Source organism: Cylas formicarius, unplaced genomic scaffold (genome assembly GCF_029955315.1).
Source record: "Cylas formicarius isolate icCylForm1 unplaced genomic scaffold, icCylForm1.1 PGA_scaffold_8__14_contigs__length_24414737, whole genome shotgun sequence".
NCBI classification, from domain to species: Eukaryota; Metazoa; Arthropoda; class Insecta; order Coleoptera; family Brentidae; genus Cylas; species Cylas formicarius.
The window spans coordinates 19,116,533-19,138,300 of record NW_026844361.1 but is presented as its reverse complement, the minus strand read 5'-3'; positions in this window follow the sequence as shown (position 1 = coordinate 19,138,300).

Sequence of the window (21,768 nt, the reverse complement as noted above, 5' to 3'; positions counted from 1 at the left end):
GTAATTTGAAGTAGTTCACAACACAAAAGTCCACAAAGCCTATGGGTGTTGCTTTGCAATTCGGCACAAAAATTGAACACCAAATCCGAAAGCCCAGAATCAATTGTTATGCCTTAGGGCTTGAAATCAAGAAAGAAAAAAGCCTCGTTCGTGTAAAAACCTGTAGGAAGGCAACTGATCGAAAAAATGTTATTGTCCAAAGACTTTGAAAACCAGCATGGAAGTTAAAAGAATCTCTTGCAGAGCATGTCGGGCAATTTCAATATGTTTTCTTTAATAGCGACAAATTTATTAACAGCTTTCATGTATGCATGTGCTGCATGTACCTTAGAGGGAAGAAGGGCAGATGGAATAAAATATTATTGGCCGATTATCTGCGTAATCTTGACTGAGATGGTTGTCGTTTTTACAACGGTAAATATTATAAATTCAAAGTACATTTATTTTCTATCAATATTATGTGATCAAAATAAAAAATTTTCAACAAAATATCTTATTTCTAGTCTCATTCTTACCCTTTTTATCGTAATTAATAATTAACTATCTGGCACCAAAGTCGTGCGTACTCTAATTTGTAATATTTGAACTACTTCATCCTATCCTAATTTTTTTACGCACTGTTTGATTTATTTCTATAAAGTAAACCACTTTTTTCAAATTGTAAGTAATATGTGTGTAGCTAATTTTTAATATTCAATAGCTTAGTAGTTTAAATGTATATGTGAGAGCCATCTGGAACCTATATAAAGATGCGACGAGTGTAATCAAGACGGGGGTACATGGATCGAACCGTTTTTCAGTGAACAAAGGACTAAAACAAGGCTGTAGCATGTCCCCTACTCTATTCAAAATATATATTCAGGAAGCCCTAAGAGAGTGGAGGGAAAAAATAGCAGAAGACTGAATATATGAAAGTAGGGGGAAAACACGAAGATGAAGATTCTGAACTATATATTCGAAAAATAAAAAGAGCTACAAATCATAAGTACTTGGGAAGAGTCATAACGGAAGAAGGTAATTCAAAAACAGACATTCAAAATAGAGCTCGGCAGGGAAGAAGAGCAATTCAAGCGCTTAATTCCTTGTTGTGGTCCAACGGTATTAAAATAGGTACGAAAATTAGAATATATGAAGCAGTTGTGGAACCCATCTTAACGTACGGCGCAGAATGCTGGCAAATGACGAAGAACGACAAGAAAGTTATCGACACAGTAGAAATGGGTTTCTTGAGAAGAGCGTGCCAAGTGTCGAGAGTAGAACACGTCAGGAATGAAGAAATACGAAAAAGAACAGGGAGAATACATACCAGCACTGACCGAATAGAAACTAAACAACTTATATGGTATGGGCACCTACAGAGAATGAACGATGAGGGATGGCCAAAAAGAGCACTAAAATATACCCGCAAAACCAGAAGGAAAAAAGGAAGACCTATGACCTCATGGAACGATGGTATAAGAAATATAATGAAGGACAGAGCAATATATATATATATATATATATATATATATATATATATATATATATATATATATATATATATATATATATATATATATATATATATATATGTTTAGCTTTTGGTTCTTGGGTTATAGGTCTTTGTATTAAAAGCGATTAAAATTTTTTTTGTCCATATATTGACGTTTCGGTCTTCTATGACCTTCTTCAGAAAGGGGTGCAGTCAAAAAGAGACAAACACAAATCTTAAAATTGAAGAGGTAGCATCATATGGAAGTTTATACTTTAAAAGCGTTTGGTTTTGTCATAGTGCCCTTGATAAAAGATAAAAGTCCAACAAAAAATGATTTGTATACGGCACTCACACACATAATACACACAAATTTAACGAAACAGTTAAAATATATATAAGAGTTTAAAATAATAATAATAATAATAATTCCGATACGCGAGGTTTGCTCGCGTCGACGTTACTGTACTGTTTTTTTACATCCTGTATAATACCGCTCTTGATTACAATAATTTTCACAGCAAACTACTGTCTGACTTTATTATAATTTATATATTAAAAAAAAATTATTTAATAGGAAGTTTTGAGTCAGTAAGGGAATATAAAGAAAAAAACCGACAACGAATTTAAATAAAAGCGGCAATGGTCTCCCTTAGCAAATCCACATTCGAAGAAACGAATACATTGCAGAAGATGAAACGACTTTTATTTAAAAATATTTCTTAATATTATGAAAAATTAAAGAAGAAATATCCGTAACTAATCAAAATTGAATTACTTTAATCTACTTCCACCAGGGAATCCAATACAAAGAAAACAACATTTGTTTAATACTAAGTAAGTGTCATTTTATTGCAAATATATCTTAAAATTAGTTTTAGGATTAGTTAAAAGAAGCGGCCGAAACTAACCAAAATTGAACTACTGTAATTAACTTCAAGTCTCCACCTGAGAACCCAATAATGAGGAGCATATTTTTACATCCTGTATAATACCGATTACAGTAATTTTCACAGCAAACCACTATCTGATTTTTTTCAGGTCCTTATTACAGTATTAAAAAAATAACAATTATTTAATAGGAAGTTTTGAATCAGTGAAGGAATATAAAGAAAAAAACCGACAAGGAATTTAAATAAAAGCGGCAACGCTCTCCCTTAGCAGATCCACATTCGAAGAAACGAATACATTGCAGAAGATGGAACGACTTTTATTTAAAAATATTTCTTAAAATTATGAAAAATTAAAAAAGAAATATCTGTAACTAATCAAAATTGAATTACCTTAATCTACCTCCATCAGGGAACCCAATACTAAGAAGTATAATTTATTACAACCTGTATAATACGGATGTTGCTTAGAGTAGTTTCACGGCTAACCACTATCTGATTTTTATCAGGTCCGGACTGTAGAAGAAAAAAAACAACATTTATTTATTAGGAAGTTTTGAATCAGCGAGAAAATATAAAGACAAAAACCAATAACGAATTTGGATAAAAGTTTAAAAAGAAATGGCCCAAACTAGTCAAAATTGAATTACTTTATCCTAGTTCGAGTCTCCATCTGAGAATCCAATACTAAGGATAGAATTTATTACATTTTAAATAATACTATTTTTGATTATAGTGTGTTTATTAAGCTCTTTTTTATGTTTGACGTTTGATTGGAGCGGTGGCGGGGGGGGGGGGGATCTGCAGGTTATACAATAGAACGTACTGATTGATTCCCTTCGAATATACCTGTAGACGCAACAACGAAAATGTTAATTAATTATGCCGTAACCCATCATCCTCTACCCATCGCGAAACCGAAGGAGTTAATGGAAAACCCTTCCTCCCCCACCCCGAAACTCAAACTAGAACTCTACGTCGAACTCCGGCGGCGGCGGCGTCAGCCGCCTCCTCCCCTCTCATGCGGGCTGTCACAATACAATGCCGGGGGCTTTAAGTTTCTACATGCAGAACTCATTAATTCAGCCGTCTTCCTTCGTCTTATAACTTATTAACGACAACCAATGAGAACTTGCCGCTGTCTATTTACCGCGTTCCTTTGTTCCAGGTTCCAAGACGACGTCTTTGCCACCTTCTCCGTGAGGCGGGCGGGGCGGGGTGGTCGAAAAGGCGGGTAAACTCCCGCCCGGACTATCAAAGTTTCGTATTTCGGAAAACTGAAATGCAACAGCGGAAGGAAGATTATTTTGCTTGGAGTGTGCGGGAGACGAAGCGAATATTGCCGGCTTACTGGCGAGGAGGAACTTTGACCCCCCGCGGGAGTTTGATACGCCTGTAATGGCGAAGGGGACGACGGGAGCAAAATGTCTTGCATCGATGTTGGTGGATGAGGTGTCGGCGGGCTATAACGACTTAGGTGCTCGTTCGGAAATAATTATAATAGTAATAATGATCTCTTCAGAAATCCTGATCTTCTCTGCCCTGAAGAGCGCTCCCTTTCAATGGCCAATATGCAATATGACCCTGAGCACTCTCAAAGGGCATTATTTGGTACTTAATATACGAAAGGCAGTCAGCTTTCTACGGATTGTTGAACTAAGCTAGACCTATATATTTTTGACTCAATTATTATTATATGGATGAGGCAAATACTTCAACGACAGTGAAAAACAACAGGGAAATTATGCAGACTGGAGAGTAGTAGTGGTAGAATTCTGGTCTGATATATCAAGAGGAAAGGAAGAGAGGCAAATGCTCACGCACTGGCATACTTAGGTGTAATCATCTTAGTGCTGAAAATGTTCAAGGCATTGACTTATTTTTACTTCAACTAACCCAGGTTTATTAAACTAGAAACACATTTTGAGTGGTTAAGTTCTTATAATGTAAAGTAAAGTAACACTTATTTCAGAAATATCCAATTTGAGAAATTTGTTCACTCACATGTTCAGTCTAATGCAACATAATTCAGTAGTTGTGGCTAAGTTCGTATTAATATTTAATATTAAATATTTAAATTAAATTACAGTATTGTTTATTAATTTTTATTTATTATTTTATTCACAGTCCAGTCCAGTTGCATAGTCAACACTAAATTGGCCAGAATTGAACCAAGTCCGGTTTGTACTGAATGGCTGTTTATTTCTCCACGAATTTTGTGAAAACCTAATAGTCTGATTACTGTTTTAATGCATGCATTTTTTTATTATTAATGATACCTTATTCTTTAGGATAAATTTTGATGAATAATTGATAAAAAAAATAAAGATTATTTTTGAAAACTCAAAAAAAAGAAACCGTTTTCTAATTGTTTATGATTTCAACGCCAGTTGACTATGTAAAAGTAGGCATAGTCATTAATGACAAGTTGTTTGACTTTTCTGATTTTTGATTCGAATTATAAAGAAATTCTCGTTTCAAGATAAATCTTTTAAAAATTTGCAGGCGTAAAAGATAAGAAAAGTCCAAAAATAAAAAACACAATACGGAAAACAGCACATTAGACAAACTTTTAGTTCTCACTCCCTTACAACATAACGCACTCCAGGAACTCCGTAATGGAGTAAAAGCTTTTTAGTGATAATTAGTTTTCGTAGCAGCCATTTAAATATGTTTTGATATGAGAAGAATAAAAAGAAGAATGTAAATTAAATTCACATTCAGGCTTACACCTACAAAAGTTGCCCTTATTTCTGTCCAATATCATTATTCTCGATATAAATTGCTTTTTTTCCATTAAAATATTAGGATGTCTCCCAATTTTAGCACAAGGCTGATATTTCACGTCGCATATCCAAGAAAAAGAGTGTATATTTGGTTGCGACGCCGACGGAGTGTAAACGTTAACAAATACTTAACGCTTTGCTCCGTCTGAATTCGGAATACCCTGGAAAGGTTTTAAAGAGCAATCCGTCCGTTCGAAATCAATTTCTCCGTGTCTTTAGCGACCGCAACCCCGGCAGAAATGCAAATTTCATTCACGCAAGGTTTAATCAGCTCCGTTGACGTCTGCAACGCGACGCGCCGTCTGCCTCTTGGAAAATCCAAGATGGCTGCCGCAGCCGTCGCTTTGTTCCCTTGTAGCTAAGGTATAGTTTCCTGTTACGCGGTGTATCCTGAAAAGACTGCCAACTGGAAGAGATACACGACGTTTAATTTCAATCACAATCTCGAACGGTATCCGGCAGTGTTTAAGATTATTGATGGCTGCAGGATGTACGAGTATATACGCACGTCGAAGCTTTCGACTTGTGAGCGTCAAGACAAAAAGCGATTTATCTTTGGCGTCAAAGTTTTGTTAGAATATTTTTTCAAAACAGTAACTGTTTATAACCACTCTTCAATAAATGAAATAAATAACCATTTATTATCAACAAGTTAAACCGAGCTACAAAAAACTATAGCTATACCAAATACGCAAATACCTAAAAAAAAGGAAAAGAAAATGAGAATTTAGAAAGTTCTTGCAAATAAATGAAAATTTTTACCTAAACCAGAGAATCCTGAATCTTAAGAAAATCAACATGGGTGAAGGCACTTTTCAGCGAACAAAATATGCTTAACAGACAGCAGAGCGTTTTTAGTGAGCTGCTTAATGTCGTTATTTTTATGGTTTTACTTATTTGTTGGAATTTTTGAAAGATTTTGTTAATGGCTGCCAAGGTAGATAATGTTAGTGTCAAAACGTCTCCACTTTTTTTTTCTATCAGGAGTACCACCCGTTATGATAAATTTTCTTATTAGTAAGGTGAAGTATATTAAAGGCAAAAAATGTTCTCGTCAACCTAACCTAACAAAACGTCATAAAATACTGTTAGGGATTTTTTACTTTAAAAAAAAAAGATGATCATGAACTCTTATCATCATCTAAAATCTACTTGAACCTAGTTTTAATTTAATAAATTACAGGGCGTCCCAAAAAATAAGACTTGTACAATGTGCTTCAAAAAACCTGTGCGATCGCTGAAAGGAAATGAAAATAAGACTTTTTTATGGCCACACTATTGCGTTCCATTTCGTAGTTCCAAATTTATACAAAACGACTTTAGCAATTCCAATAAAAATTGAAGAGTAAAAGTTATTGCAATTAGTAAATGTTTTACTACAAAAAGAGTTTGGGCAGCTTTTCTAAAAATAAACCTGGGCGGCACTGAATTTTTTCTTTGATAGTAAAATTAAAAATACTGTTTAGTGCCAGTTAAAAGCTCTCTAATTTCTATTAATTCACACCTAATCAGAAAAAAAATCGGTAAGTATTACACGCCTTTAAAATGTCCTTCAGTCATTTTCACTTGCCTGAATTAACTGACGCGTTATTGGTTTATGGCAAAGCGCAAAATTCATCCAGCAAAAATATTTATGACAATATCTGCAGACGTTTATGAGAAACTTTTAACAAAATGGCTTTATGTTTTTTGAAACACATAAGTGAGGCTCTACGCCAATCTCAGCAGCAGCATTGAAATGCTTTGGCCCAATAATGAGAAAATTTAACATGAGAGACGGTACTTTTCAGCTTACACATTTTTTTAAGATTACCTATGGTAAATTTTCTCATGATTAATTAGAAAATGATCAAAAAATGTTCCTTCGCGACATTGGCGTCAAACCGCGTCACAGAAATTTAACACCAATCTAATTATCCTTTAAGATAAGGGCCATTTGTATATGACATAATAAAACTAAAATGTATTGTTATTGCCGAGTCGAAGTTCTTGTTATTTGGAGTTATAATATAGTTAATAACCTCAAAGGACGTGGTATATTACGATGGAGTAACGCTAAGTTTCTTGGAACGATTCGATATCAACATCTCAACCAATCAAAATGTTAATCTTTATCGAATCGGAAATAATTACTGCAGTCTGATTGAAACCATTCCTTCAGATCAAATAGAGACTTTCTGAACACCATTGCATTGGTTAGTTATTTGGGACCACCGCAAGTGTCTTGCAAAAATTGCAAACATTTCAAGAACGAAATTGACGTTAAAAGAAACTCACCAAAAACGCTCAGCTTCAATCGTTTGTCTCACAGATAAGAAAAAATCAAAGCATTTTTTGAAGTTTAAATAAAACAAAATTTAACAAAAGCGATGATAAAATAAAAATTTAAGTATTGTGAATATTCCTTAACTTAAGCCCAAAATTAAGTTCTTATTGAGAACCTAGAAGATATAGTGACAAGAAAACCAATTAAATGAGGTCAGTCGTGACAACTACTGAATTATCATTTGTTGAAATAGTAAAGTAGCTGAGTTGAGCTGAATAATAAAACGTCTATACCTGATTGTGGTCGAGAATATGTATATTATGTATAACTGTAAATAATGCACATAATCTTTGTTCATATATATCGAAATTTTTATTTATTTTTTATTTCCAGTCCGATATTTTGTACGGCGGCTACAATCGACCCCCAAATAAATATCATTTGCATTCCTACTCATATTGACCATATCCTCAAAACATTAAACTTGCTGTCAGCGTGTGAAGTCCGTTTCTCTCGATACTCGTTCTTAAAATATAACTAGTTTAAAAGGTGCGTGAAATATCCGTGATATTCAAGCCGATATAGATCAGAAACAGTGTTCGTATTCTCACGATATCAATCTCGATTTTCTAGTTTTCCTTCTCATAGGTTGACCAGTGTCCACTATTACGTTTTCAATGTAGGTCAGTGCTGGTCACTCGCCAGACTGACCGGGGGGTCATTTGTCGGGCTATTAAGAAGGGTGTCGAAGCTATTCGCTAAGAAAATCGCTTGTGCGGGAATCGTAGAAGGAAACTCGTTTTTTATTGGTAGTTTGGACTCGCTCTAGGGTCTCGAAAATGTAACTTTTCGGCTTTTGATGCAGTTAATACACTAGGAAACAAAAGAAACTCAAACCGAATATATTCTTCTATTTCGGATTGAATTGATTTTCGAATTACATTGATATTTTAATTACTTAAATCTGAAATCTTAACTGTAACTTAACGCGATCTTATTCAACATCGTCATCTTCTTAATCTTCCTCTTTTTTAAATGCCTTCTCACTGAAGCCAGCAGCAAACTCTACAACTATAATTCCATGCAGTTGTTCTGCGTAAGATTTTGGAACGTTCGACATATTGCAAAAGCTCGCATTACTCTTATAACTTCGTTTTGCCCATGGGATCTTTAAAAGTTTTCTCTTTCCCATTGTCCAAGATTTCGTGCCAGAATAAATGCGTTTTTACAAAACATTATCGACTATCCAGTGACCTTTTCAATGATATTTAAAAGCTTTTAATTTATTGATTTATGCAATACAAAAATGTAGGTCTCTTCTTCAACCGTTCGTATAGGCCAAATGGTGTTAGAATATTTTCTCATGTAAAGACATATTTGTTTTTTAAAGATGCTATTGAAATGAAAGCAAAATATCACATTGTGCAATCACATAAGAATTAAAAAATAAGGGTGGGCACCTTCAACTTTACAAATATCCTGTTCCCTAATACAACTTTTACCTGTCTTCTAGTGTAAAGCGCAAACATCTGGAACTACAATTAAAAATTATTTCAAAAGAATTCTAGCATAAGCTAAAACTCTGGTTATTGTATGTTGCTGAAGATCTGGTTTGTAGGTCGACGATCTGTCCACGGTTAGCATTTTATATCGGTATTTATTTTAATGCAGTAATAATGTGAACAGATTTTTTTAAAATCAAATGATGTGTAAACGCTAAGATGTCGGTTTTACTCTATGCAAATGATCCCATACATTAATGGAATTTTCTGAATTGACTTGTATAAAGAAAGCTTTTTAATTTTTTTGAATAGCGAGCTTTTCTATTTAGACACCCGGAAATACTTTCCTTAATTGTCATTATCGCCACATGGTGTTAAAATATTAACATTAAAAAGTATAATTATCAAATAAGAAAAAAAAATGCAAAATTTATTTTAAAAGCACATTAATTGTTGATCTGGAGTACTTGCTAAATTAAACAAGAAAAAACAATTTCAGTTTTGCTGTTAATACGTCGATGGGCTGGCTTGTGCTCTTATTTTTCATTGTGATTTATTTGTTTATTCACCTCCAAATTGTTTTCCTTTTTATTTGTTCAACATAATGCAATAAAAACTTCAGAAGGACGTTTCATACAGTATCGCTAATTAAAAAATATACTAAAATAATAGTCTTATAGTTTCAAATCGATAAAAAATAAGGGAACTTCTAGTCCGGTGCGATTCAGCCCCCGTTTCGAGTAGGATCCTTTAATGGCTGCGTCCCCTTTCAACGGCTCCAAATGGTAATGCGGTAATATTTTAATAGATGGCGCTCCATGTGAAAGTTCCGATGGATTTATCAATATCTTGTCTACCTATAATTTACAATTACAAAAGTGATAATAACTAATTATGCAATTATATTATCTTCCATTTCAATTAACAATGTTAGAATGCATATAACAGAAAAAATAAATTACAATGCTTCCTATTACAAAGTAAAAACTTTAATAATATTGCAGCTATAATTAAGAAAAAATAAAATTTAACTTCAATACATATGTTAAAAACATAAAAAAATACATAACCGGAGAAATTAAATTCTAATTTTTTTTTATTCAATACGGTGTGAATCTGAAAGTCGAAAACTATGAAAATATGATGACTTCAACTATGCCATTGGCATTTTCGCTTTTACATTGCTTTGCATTTTTTCCATAAAATAATAATTGTTATTTATAAATCACGCAGTTTTTCATATATTTCTTTGAAACTGGATGTGTATAATTATTCCAAATTGTTTAAATGAAAACGTTATACCTGTACTTTATTACCCCCCAAATTTCAGGCTCTTATTGACTTATTTCATTTAAAAAGCCTCTTATTTTGCCCATTTTTTTAACCTTGCTTATTTTTTATAACAATTAAAATAAAATTTAAAAATAACGAAACACACAATGTTGTATTTTCTGTTATTATTGTTTTTCAATTTTAACAACTTCAAATTGCAAGTATAAGACTTAACTATTTCAAGAAACAAAATAAATGTGTGCTTTGTTGTTTTTTTTAAACAATATCAAAGACTTTTTTTGAGTGGAACTTTCTTAGAAATATAACAATAACGGCTTTCGTATTAGGTTAGATATTTTGATCAAAAAAAAAAAAAAAACAAACTAAAGAGAGTTCTTAATGTATAAAATTCTTCTTAATTATTTATTATGAGTTATAACGAGAGTTATAAAGACAGATTTAATTAAGGTAAGGAAGTAGTAAACTAACCAATATTTAGTTAAATACTTTAAGACAATAGGCACGCATTGATAAAATTTGTGATAGTAACCCAGATAGCACACACATCCAAAGTATATCCGGTCAACGTCCCATTTAACTCGCATGTCCCGGGACATGTGGAGAATATTCTTAGGATATATGTTAGCATTTATACTAAGGATTTACTGTAAAATACATCAAATGGATATCCTCTGAATGGATAGCTTGCCGATTTACTGTACATGATATACCACAGATATCCACTATCCTCTCATCCTCCTGAGGATATCTCCTTGCGCCCTAATATGACCATTAGAATAGAAATAAGGGAAAAAAGTGAAAAACCGTGAAGCAAAATGAAACCTAGAAGGTTAAATTTTGAGCAACTGATAAGGAAAATACTTAGTTTTTTTAGATTTGTCGTGTTTTAGGAGACATTTTATTGGCAACGTTTATGTGCACATCTACATCGACGTCAGTGTTGGCAAGTTCTAAAAGAAAGCGGAATCAAACCTTTAAAACCAACGTGATTTTATTATTTTTGGACACGAACGAGACAAGAAACGCTATTTTAATAAAAACGCCACAGAAAATACGGATTTATCTAAGAAGAAATTATAAAAAACGTAAAAATAATATATTTGTTTATAAGAACCCATTTGACAACACTGTTCGGTTGCGACCAATGACGCAACTACTTGCGGTCGTGCCGTGCCGGACTCGCTCGAGTCTCGTCGGCTTCTCCTCCGTTTCGGCGTCCGCCACCTTGTTTTTGTTGGCGGTATAAGGCATACAGCGACTTGGCGTCTATTTTGAGTATTTTGTGTGCGGTGCTTACTGCTTTCAGTGCTTTCATTTCAACTATTTTTTTGTGGTAATTGGACTACTGGACATTAACTTTCCAGTATTTCTCATAGGCTTTTTGAAATAACCTTATAATTAAGCGCAAGGTCCACTGGTATGTTAGATATTATATCCTCACAGTCGGACATACTAACGAAGTCGGAACTAGTATAACTGGATATCCTTAGTATGTCCCGACAAACATCCTACGGACATAATGTGGACGTTAGTAACACCATATATCCTTAGCGGATATCCCTAGGATATACGCCATGTCCCGTCAGATATCCTGAGGAAGTTTTACGGACGTATTTGTGCTATTTTGGGAATAGCATAAAGGACACTCATTTTTTGGGACACGAAATCTGTAATCCAAATATGTTTAAATAAATTTTAACGCCTCTGCAACTGACAGAGAAACCAGTATCATCATGGGCTTTAAAATGCTTTTCAATACATGTCGAAAATCTGAATATCCAGTTTTGACTTGATCTTTTTCAACTTTCGGCATCGATCGCCTAAAATTGTCTGCCGCCGTCGTGGTGGATTCATCCATCGTTCCTGGTATTCGAACCAATCTCCCAGCGAAATGACGCTTAAGAATCGGCCGTTTATTAGACATTCGAAATTGCTCAGCCCGAGGGGGTATTACTTAACGAATCATTAAGCCGCGGCGCAAACTTTAACTTAAGATTAAATATAATAGTTGGAGTAACTGAAGTCTAATGTCACTCATCACTTAAACGTCACTCCTCTAATTATCGCATTAAGTTGGGCGCGGGAGGGGGGAGAAAGTCGGGTTGTCCCCCTTTCGCATCCCTGGCCGGAATGCTTTGGGAGGTCGGTCTCGAATTAGACGATTCTGTTAGGAGCCAGAAGTTGTTAATTGGAGTAAGTCACAGTAATCGTTGTTTCTAACAAGGTTTCTAGACTTGTCTGCCTGACTTTTTCTCCATCTGTAGATTGGTACATAACTCCTCCTAGGATCATAATCATAAATCATAAAACATTTCTTTCAAAATTAGGATTTTTAAGTTCACCCAGTTGTGGATGTGCGCAAAATGACTGGAAAAAAACATTAAATAATGTTTTGGGGCACATAAGATGTAACATATACTTTATATATAAAAATACAAAAGAAAGTTCAAATTCGGCAGAAAACAACTAGGAGTAGATTGTTTTCGAAATAGAACCTGATTTGATACAAAAAAACGCATAATATTTTGTGCTGCGTGAGCGAACCACTGGTAACACCCTTACACTTATTAAAAACGTAAATTGTGTGGCTGTGGCAGATTCTACATCTCCTTATTAGCATTAATAATGATGAGGTGACTTTGATATCATAAGATCAATTTCTTTGTCTTCATCAATAGATCTATAATGTTAAATATTTGGCAATAAATGATAACCCGAGAACAATAAAATGCCTACAAAAGTTCAGTTTTTGAAAACAAGACTTCATGGCGGTTATTGTCTTGAGCATATTTTACCGAAAATTTTAAAATCAAATCAATCACTTCGTCATCAAAAAACATATAAAATATATCAAGCGGAGTTTTTCCAGAAAGCCTATTTTCTAGTTCCTCACATGATCTAAATTCATCTGATATAGGTGTGTGGGTGTACTCAATCTGACCTTTCTTCCATTTGACAGTAGAAGCAAGCCTGTCGTTTGCAGAAAGCATACGTTTTCTTTTGAATTCCAGGGTTGCATCATCTGATGAGTCTCATTCAGGTTCAGTAGTTGATGAATGACAGGATTGTTGAAGGACAGCTGTATCATTCGGTGTATGTACTCTTGTAGATTTATGTTATCGTTCATATCTTCTTGGTCAGTCAAGGTATCCACGTCGGGTGGAATATAGACCGGGTCAATATGTTGTGAAAATATCTTTTCACGTTATTTTTAGTATAAATTTACAAGGAATGGAATGCTACAATACATAAGAATACGTAAATCACGATCACGTCTCTAATTCTTTTTGAGTCAAATGGATAAAAAAAGCTATAAAAAAAATGAATTAAAAATATTACGCTAATATTGTCAGAGCAGTGCGCATCATAAATCCTAGGTTCCTTAAGTACATCTATAGAAAATCCTTAAATCATATTATGTAAAATCCCCATTTTTTTACCCCGAAGAAATTCGAATTTATGATATAAAAAAATGTATTAAAATAAAGGATAAAAACACAATTTAAATAAAACAAAGCAGATGGAATCATTGTCCTTGTTATTTCTTTCAGTTATATAAAGAGATTAGTTTCTATCAGAATGCCATTACCCCTTTGCCTTAATGCCTTTTTTTCGAAGTTTAATGAAGGATTCAGGATGTAGACTTCTTTAAATAGAGAAGTTTATGCGGTTTTGTGTCCTTGTTGCAATGAACGTTTGGTTTTTCGATAATTAACACTTATGGCCATCTAATTTTATGATAACATTTTTCATTTCAGCATCATTGATTTCTTTTTCTTGTGTAAAATAAAATTTATATTAGAAAGTTTACATGAAACAACTGCATAGTTTAATTTTAATGTCACAATAATCTCAAAACACCTGAAAAAACTGCAACGACCTGACTATGTCAAGTTAGATTTCTGTCATAATGGTGAAATGAAGAATGCTATCATAAAATTAGACGTGACATCGTATATGTGACGACTGATTTAGCGTCTAGAAAACCTTCGTCACTCTGGCGTATTATTATTTCTGGTTTACCGCACACCAAGTTATCATCAGCCATTTTTAACCTATTGTTTTTCAGTTTTGCACTGATAACAAAAGAAAGATTGGTCTACCTAATTAAATTATTTACTGGGATGTTTCATACCAACATATTCTCAAAAATATGAAATTCTGACCACTTATTTGTCGAAATATCCTTTGTCCATTTTCAGAACAATTCCCAATATAAGCGATAGTTGTCTGATTCCATTTGAGGCACTGAAAATAGGTACAATAACCTCTATTTCTTAGCCCACGTCTATTATCATGAAATTGTTGACTTTCATAAAGTTAAACCATATTCCCCAGACTCAGAGGGAAATTAATTAGAATCAGTATGGGAAAATATGGAAGCTCTGAAACTTTTAGGACTTCCAACTGAAGAATGGACGTTTTTGATACTTCAGATAGTTCTAAAAAAATTGCATCCTACACAATGGTTTAAATTAGAAAATACTTTGAAAGATATATCAAAATATTCGAATTTAAAATCATTTTTGGAGAACCAAAGCTTATTTGCTTACAAAGCATCTCAAGAATCATAATCTTTCCCTTCGAAATCTAACTCCTACTAACTAACTAATCTAACTAACGTTTTCAGTTTCTTATTTTTGATCTTGAATTCAAATTCCTATTGCAGGGCTCCAAGGACAAAACTTTGTGGAAATGGTCACAGATATTTGTTTAAATCCAGATTATTGAACCCATCGGAATGTAATATTAAACCTCATTTTCTATTAATCAAACAAGAATGAATGAATGAATATACCTTTGGATTTTTCTTGTGCTGGATGGAGGGGAGGTTCGATCCTCTCACGGGGGTTGCGTGTCATCTACTAATCGATGCCCCAGTGTTTTAATCGACAACGATATCGTCCTTAATGCCTCCGAATAGTTTCGGCCCTCAAGAATTAAGCATCGCAAGGAAAGTTTTCAAGGGACAGGAAAGGTTCTAAGATATTGCCGTGCCATTAGGGCTCTAATAGGTGTTTTAAATGCCGTTAATTGAGACGATTAATCTGGGTTGAATAACGCCACGTATACCGGTTGTACCTTGAGAAATTTTTATATCAAAATTTCCTGATCTTACTTAATTAATTGTAATAATCTAATATAGCTGGCGTTCCGAATATCGTACCACAAAATAATACGCATAATGGAACGATTAATTTTAAGCTGAAGATGTCTTTCTTCTTCTTCTCTTAGGCCGCCGTTCCCGTCTGAGGTTTGGTTATAAATGTGGGTGAGACAGCACCTCTAAATATTTCGATAGAGGTCCTTCCGGACCATCGACGTAGATCTATAAGCCAAGAGATCTTTTTCTTTGCCGTCGATTTCTTTTCCTTTTTTGCCTTGTTCCCACATATCTTTTGTCCACAATTTTTCCTTTCATGACAAGTCGAGGAATGCAGTAACAATCTCTCCTCATGAATTGTCTTATATACTTGAGCTTTCGTGCTTTCATGATTGTCATAAGTCCTTTGTTCTTATCCATTTGCCTGAGTACCTTCTCATTAGTTATCCTGTCTACCCAGGATATACACAGTGAGCTGTTAAAGGTCCAGCGGTCGCATCCATAGATCAGGCTTGGAAAGATATGAAATATAATGTACGTATGATGAGCTGCAGACGGATGTCTCAATTTGCAAAAAGCTTCTTTAAAAAGAAATGATGGTCCTCTGTCATCTGATGAAGCGGCCATTAGCGTCTCCGTGCTCCTTCTTGGTCGTCCACTTGTGTTGTTAGCCAGTGACCGCATTTTCAGTGTTCTCAAGTTTTTGTCACCGCTTTTTTCTTGGTTTTAAGAGTAGTTCATGTTTTAAGTTGTATATATAATTGTATATCGCAGGTATAGGTAAATTAGCAATGTAATACATATGTCATATATGGTACAACCAGTGGCTGAAAGATCACGCCTAAACGTTTTTAATAATTTCTGTTTATTACCCAAACCTAAGCACAGGCAATTAAATATGATTAAAAAAAACTGTTCGCTTTATTTTAAGTGGAACGAGAGTCAAGGCAAATTTAATTGCAATGAAAATATCATGTTTTATAAGAAAATAGGACTTTTTCTACTCCCGTCTGTGCGGGAGGCGTCACTTTACCACGGCCGTTTCGTTTCCCACGGATCCGAGCCACTTCGGACATTTCCGGGATTTTACCGCACAGCTTTTTTTTTTCAAGGTTTGAATTTTGACGTTTGTACCCAAAAACTAAAACACCGAGAAACGTTATGCAATATTACAGACACGTGTTATAAGCTGCAAGTAAAATCTAGTGCACTAGTCGGTGAGTAAAGTGACATTTATAATTTAAGTTTCAAACAGAAATTTGACATACCGTTCGCTTGAATTTTAGTGGTATTTACAGTTTTTATTTTAATATCTTGCCAAAACCAATTGTACCATTTTCAAATATCTCATCAGTCCCAAAGCAACATTTTAAATTCTATCCTTGTATGATTTTTCTTCCAATTACAGTTTTCTTCTTTAAATGAACTACTTAATGATAAATTGTAAAAGTTAAATAAACAACAACAAATATTTTAATATTGTGTTTATTCCCTTTTTTATATGACATATCCAATAATATATCTCTCTCTGGCTAAAGCACATAGTTAAAAAGAGACAACAATAGCGGAATCGATCGGAATGGATAGGCCACTAGTAAACATTTTGTTTGAATGGTACCAAATTTAATATTGCATTGCTTGTTGCGTAATATACTAAACTGCTCTAAGGATACCGTTAACATAAAAAAGAAGTATTTTCCTTACAAATTAAAATGTTCATTAGATTGTTATTTTAAACATTTAAAATAATATTTTGTGATTATTATTTTATTATTTAATTATGTTATTTTTACTAAGGACAAGTAATAAAAATTGTCATGCACATTTATTAAATAGCATTAATGAAGCAAAATTATATATTTAATTTTGATTAAATCGTTAGCTTTTCTTTTAATTTTACAACTTTTTTTTCTGGGTGTAGTTAGCACAGCATTTTAACTGAAAAAGTACCAATGAATAGCAAAAAAAAGCGGAATTGTTGAGTTCCTTCGTCAGCATGACAAAAAACACAACCAGTTGATGTTTTAAGAACCAAATCGTGTTAAAGGTTATTTCGTAGAGAAGGTCATAAAAATTCCGGTAATAGATTTCCCACCTTATCACTTCGATGTAAAAAACAAAGTTTGCCGCAATAACATAAACCCAAAAATATCCGTCCATGTAAACTCAGCGTGAAGAGAGTAGTTGCAGAGACTAAAAAAACTTGGGACAACGTAAATCTATAAATTATATCCTAGTGATAGCACAGTTTCAAACTATTCTGATACTTTTTATGTATTTATTATTTCTATAATTACAATTATTCAGTCGCAATATAACAGAATGTATCATGCATTTTTTTTTCAATTTTCTGACTACCACCCTGGACCGGTTTGATAAAAACGTTAATGGCGTTATTTAAGTCATGACCATTTATCATGTGTCGGAGTATATATAAAAGAAGGATTTTACCCTAAATTGACATGAAGGAGGATAAGGTTGTTTCTTTTCTCTTGACTTTGGTTGTTTAATTTTTCCGTGAACTTTCGACCTTTTTTTTGAAATTTCTTTATTAATCAAAAAATCCAATACAAAATATAATCTTAACAGAATACAGAACAAAACTTAAGCTATCAAAAAAACATCCGAGTAAATATAAACTTAAGACTATTTTACATGTTAGAAAAACCTTATATGTATGATAAACAGTTGTATGTGTACTACGTTCTAAAAAAAAAGAGGGCCTAAACACTAAAATCCGTAAAATTAAATCCAAAAAAAAAAGAAAACTTAAAATTACGTGACCAAAATAAAACCGAAACAACGTTACAGCCGAAAACAGAAGCCAAAAAATAGAACAAAAACACTTAAAAGTAAAACGTTAAGAGCTTAAACGGTACAGGGCCGGTTCCAGAAAATTATCTTGGGGGCCTAAAAAATACAATAACGCCGGATGGTGTCGGTTCGTTTGTTGGGGAGGATATTTTTTGTATTATTGTATTTTTTCTTGCGTCAATAGTTTTTCTGGAATGCGTTCCTAATATCTACATTTTCGGCGAGATGAATTTCGCAAAATTTACCGTATACAATTTTTGTACCTGCGGTTTTTAATTTCGACGTTCGTTCTTTTTTTCTGCATAACAAAACGCCGGAGTTGCAGTACCGACGCCATAGGCGCGCCTGCTCAAAGTTCCCGGGGTGCAATCGGGTGGTGTGGGTAGGAACTTTGTCAGTTGCGCCTTTGAAGCGGCGGAATTTAAGGAGTTTTACGCTACGCCACCAATTTTGAGCGGCTCTGTATCTATCGGAATCTTTGGGATTCGCAGCGCGTGTTCGAAGAAAGATATCGGATACCGGCGGTGGCGCGAAAATGGAAAAACTCGGCTAAAACGGATAATTTGCGGCAAAAAACCGCCCCTCGAAGCGACGCCCCTTGCGAAATTAATCAAAACACTCGATAATTGGCTTAGCCCGAGTTAATTACCAAAAAAAAAATCCCCCGGGCAGCGGGTCGCGTTTCGCCGTAAAAAAGCCACCTGTTGCTCTGCGGGGGCAGAAAAAAAAGCTTTTAAAATCACCCTCCGGGGGTAAAAAACGCCGGCGGGCGCGTGCCGCCTAAAAATTCCTGCGAGAGAAGAAAGTTTTGTCCTAAAAAAGTGGAGTTGAGAGAGGAATCGAAAATCGACAAATTTATGGTGTTTTGAAGAGGAAAAATAGAAGATTTTAGGTTAAGTTTTGTGTATTTCGTCGGTTGGAGATACTCTCTGAAGAATTCAATTTTTCAAAATATTTTGCCCACAAAAAAGCGAAACCAATTTTCTTCAACAATGTAAAAATTTGGTTGATTCTCTAACTCCATTCTAATATTATCTATATTTTTAGAGCGTTGAGTGTGCAGTCTTGTCCAATTAATTTCATTAATTAATTTTATGAATTTAGTTCATTTATTTATAAAAATTAATGGTTCATCTTTGGCTGATCTGAATTTTAGAAAATTTTGAGTGCTTTCTTGTTTGCATCGTTTAAATTCTAAATATTTTAATCCCCTTTTTGGATGCAATTTCCTGGAGGCGGGTGATGATGACTAGTAGCCTATAGGTTTAACGATACTGTGGACATAATATCAACTCAACTCTTTGAAGACGAAAGTTGAAAACAAAACAAATTTTAGGTTGTGATTTAAAATATTTTCGCAGGAATCTATTTGAAGTAAGATTTTTGAAAGCCCGTTGCTAAGGATTTGGAAGATCGGAATGAGCTGACTCAAAACTATTTTCCGCAGGGCTCGACGCGTTTTTTTTTTCGAAGCTCTCGTTATCCCGTCATCCCGAATGGGGATGAAAGGGGACTTTTTTTATTATTTTTTGTCGGATTCGCGTGTCACTCGCTGTTAGCGAATCGGATTTATGCGGTAAAGAGGCGTTTATTGTTTTTTAAAGAGTGGGTCGTTTTTGATTCGATCATTTGTTTTTTTTACCGCTACGATTTAATTTAAATTCAATTAAACAATTTCCAATTCCGATTATTAATTGCGCAATTAGAATTTCGGATTGATCTATCGTCTTCGAAATCAAAATATTGGTTTGAGCGTTACGGGATGATTGGTTGTTGTTTTAACCGCGGCCATTTTAATTAGCGTCATCGGGATTAGGGCTAATAAGAATGCGAACCTAACGTACTTTTGGAATAAAAAAAAACCTCTGCCGGAAAAAGACGAGGGCCTATCGTCACCTTCGCGCGAAACATCAGAAGTGGGATTTAGAATTACGGAGAAAAACGGCGCCGACGGCGAATCGGAATGGGATTTTATATTATAGAGTGAATTGTTGAATTTAATTTTGTCGCGAGTATCGACCGGGCTGATGATTTATCCGCCGTATAACCAGCGCAATAAACGTCAAGCAAAAATATTCGCCAGTGATAAATTCCCGTTAAAATTTTCCGCTTTATTGGGCCATACATAACATCAAGTTTCGGACAGATAATATAAATAAATTCGTTTGGCGTTTCGAAATTTGTCGGCGGGGATTTATTTTGATTGGCTTTGAGATGCGGGCTGGAAACGCGATTTTCGAGGCGATGATTATCACGATTTTTTTTAATCGCGGTTTAGGAAAATTAATTTTCAGCGCAAGAATTTGTAAAATTAAATTATGTAATTTATTGATTTGTTTGCTGCTAAAAATATCAGTGGTTTTATGCAGGAATTTTTTTTCGAAAATATTTCTTATCAAGATACTAATAAACCTACTGAATATTGAACATTTTTTTAATCAAAGGAAACATTCAAACTGTAGCCGTTTTTCCTGAAATAAGAAAAATTTGGTTTTGAATTTTAGGCTGTGGCTTCATATTTTCTCGGTAGACGTTGACATAAACCTAAAATACTTGCAATTTCCTTTTAACTTTCTTATTATAAAAAATAACGATTGTGGCTTGTATAAAAATCTTACTGGGGCTCCACTGTGTTGCTGGAAATGTTTTCAATTAATTTTGCTGCCGCTAAGAATATTTGAGCTGAACGGTATTTAAATAAAATTTTGCCACTAAATGCTATTTAAAATGTTCCGTTGCAGAGAAGACATTTTTCAAATGTTCTATTGCTTGAAAACAGAAAAAGTAGAAGTAGATTGGCGAAGTATTCGATTGATTATTTTGCAATTTTCTTTGCTTGGAAGCACTTTTTAAACTTTGATTAGAGCATTCGTTTGAATTTGAATTTAATTGAATTTTCCCCACGATTTTCTAACTAGGATAACCAGCACAGCATTTTTTAACAGTATTAATTTTTTCAGTAATATAAATTTTTAATTCTTATTATTAATTTTTTGATAACAATTTTGAATTAACAATTTCGAATGCAATGAATAGTTGAAAGCTTTTTGAAATACACTTCCGGTATATTAATGAATTAATTGTTGAATAAATTAGTTGCTGAAAGTACTTTTTGAATCATTTGAGGAGTCTTTAAAGCACACAAAGTCAACCTGATTTGAATGCATTTTGCCTTAATTTTTGCATTTTTTTTGTTAGTGAAAACTATTTAAAATATTCCGTTATAGAAAATACATTTTCAAAATTATTAGATTCCTTAAAACAGAAAAACTAAAAGTAGTTTGGCGAAATAGTCGATTGATTTTTATGCAATTTTGTTTGTTTGGAGGCAGTTTTTAAATTTTGAATAAAGGGTTTGTTTGAGTTGAATTTTATTTTTCCACGACTTCCTAGCTAGGAATGCACAATATTTATTAATAGCATTAATTTCATCCCTTATTTTTTTGAATAAACGTAATATTAATTTTAAATTGTTAGTGGTTTTTTGATAGTAATTTCTAATTAACAATTTCGACTGCAGTCAATAGTTAAAAGCTTTTTCAAAGATACGTCCAGTATAATTAATTATTTGTCGAAAGTAATTTTTGAACCCCAACTTTTATGCACGCAAAGGCAACGTTTTCTTTAACGGTAGATCTGATT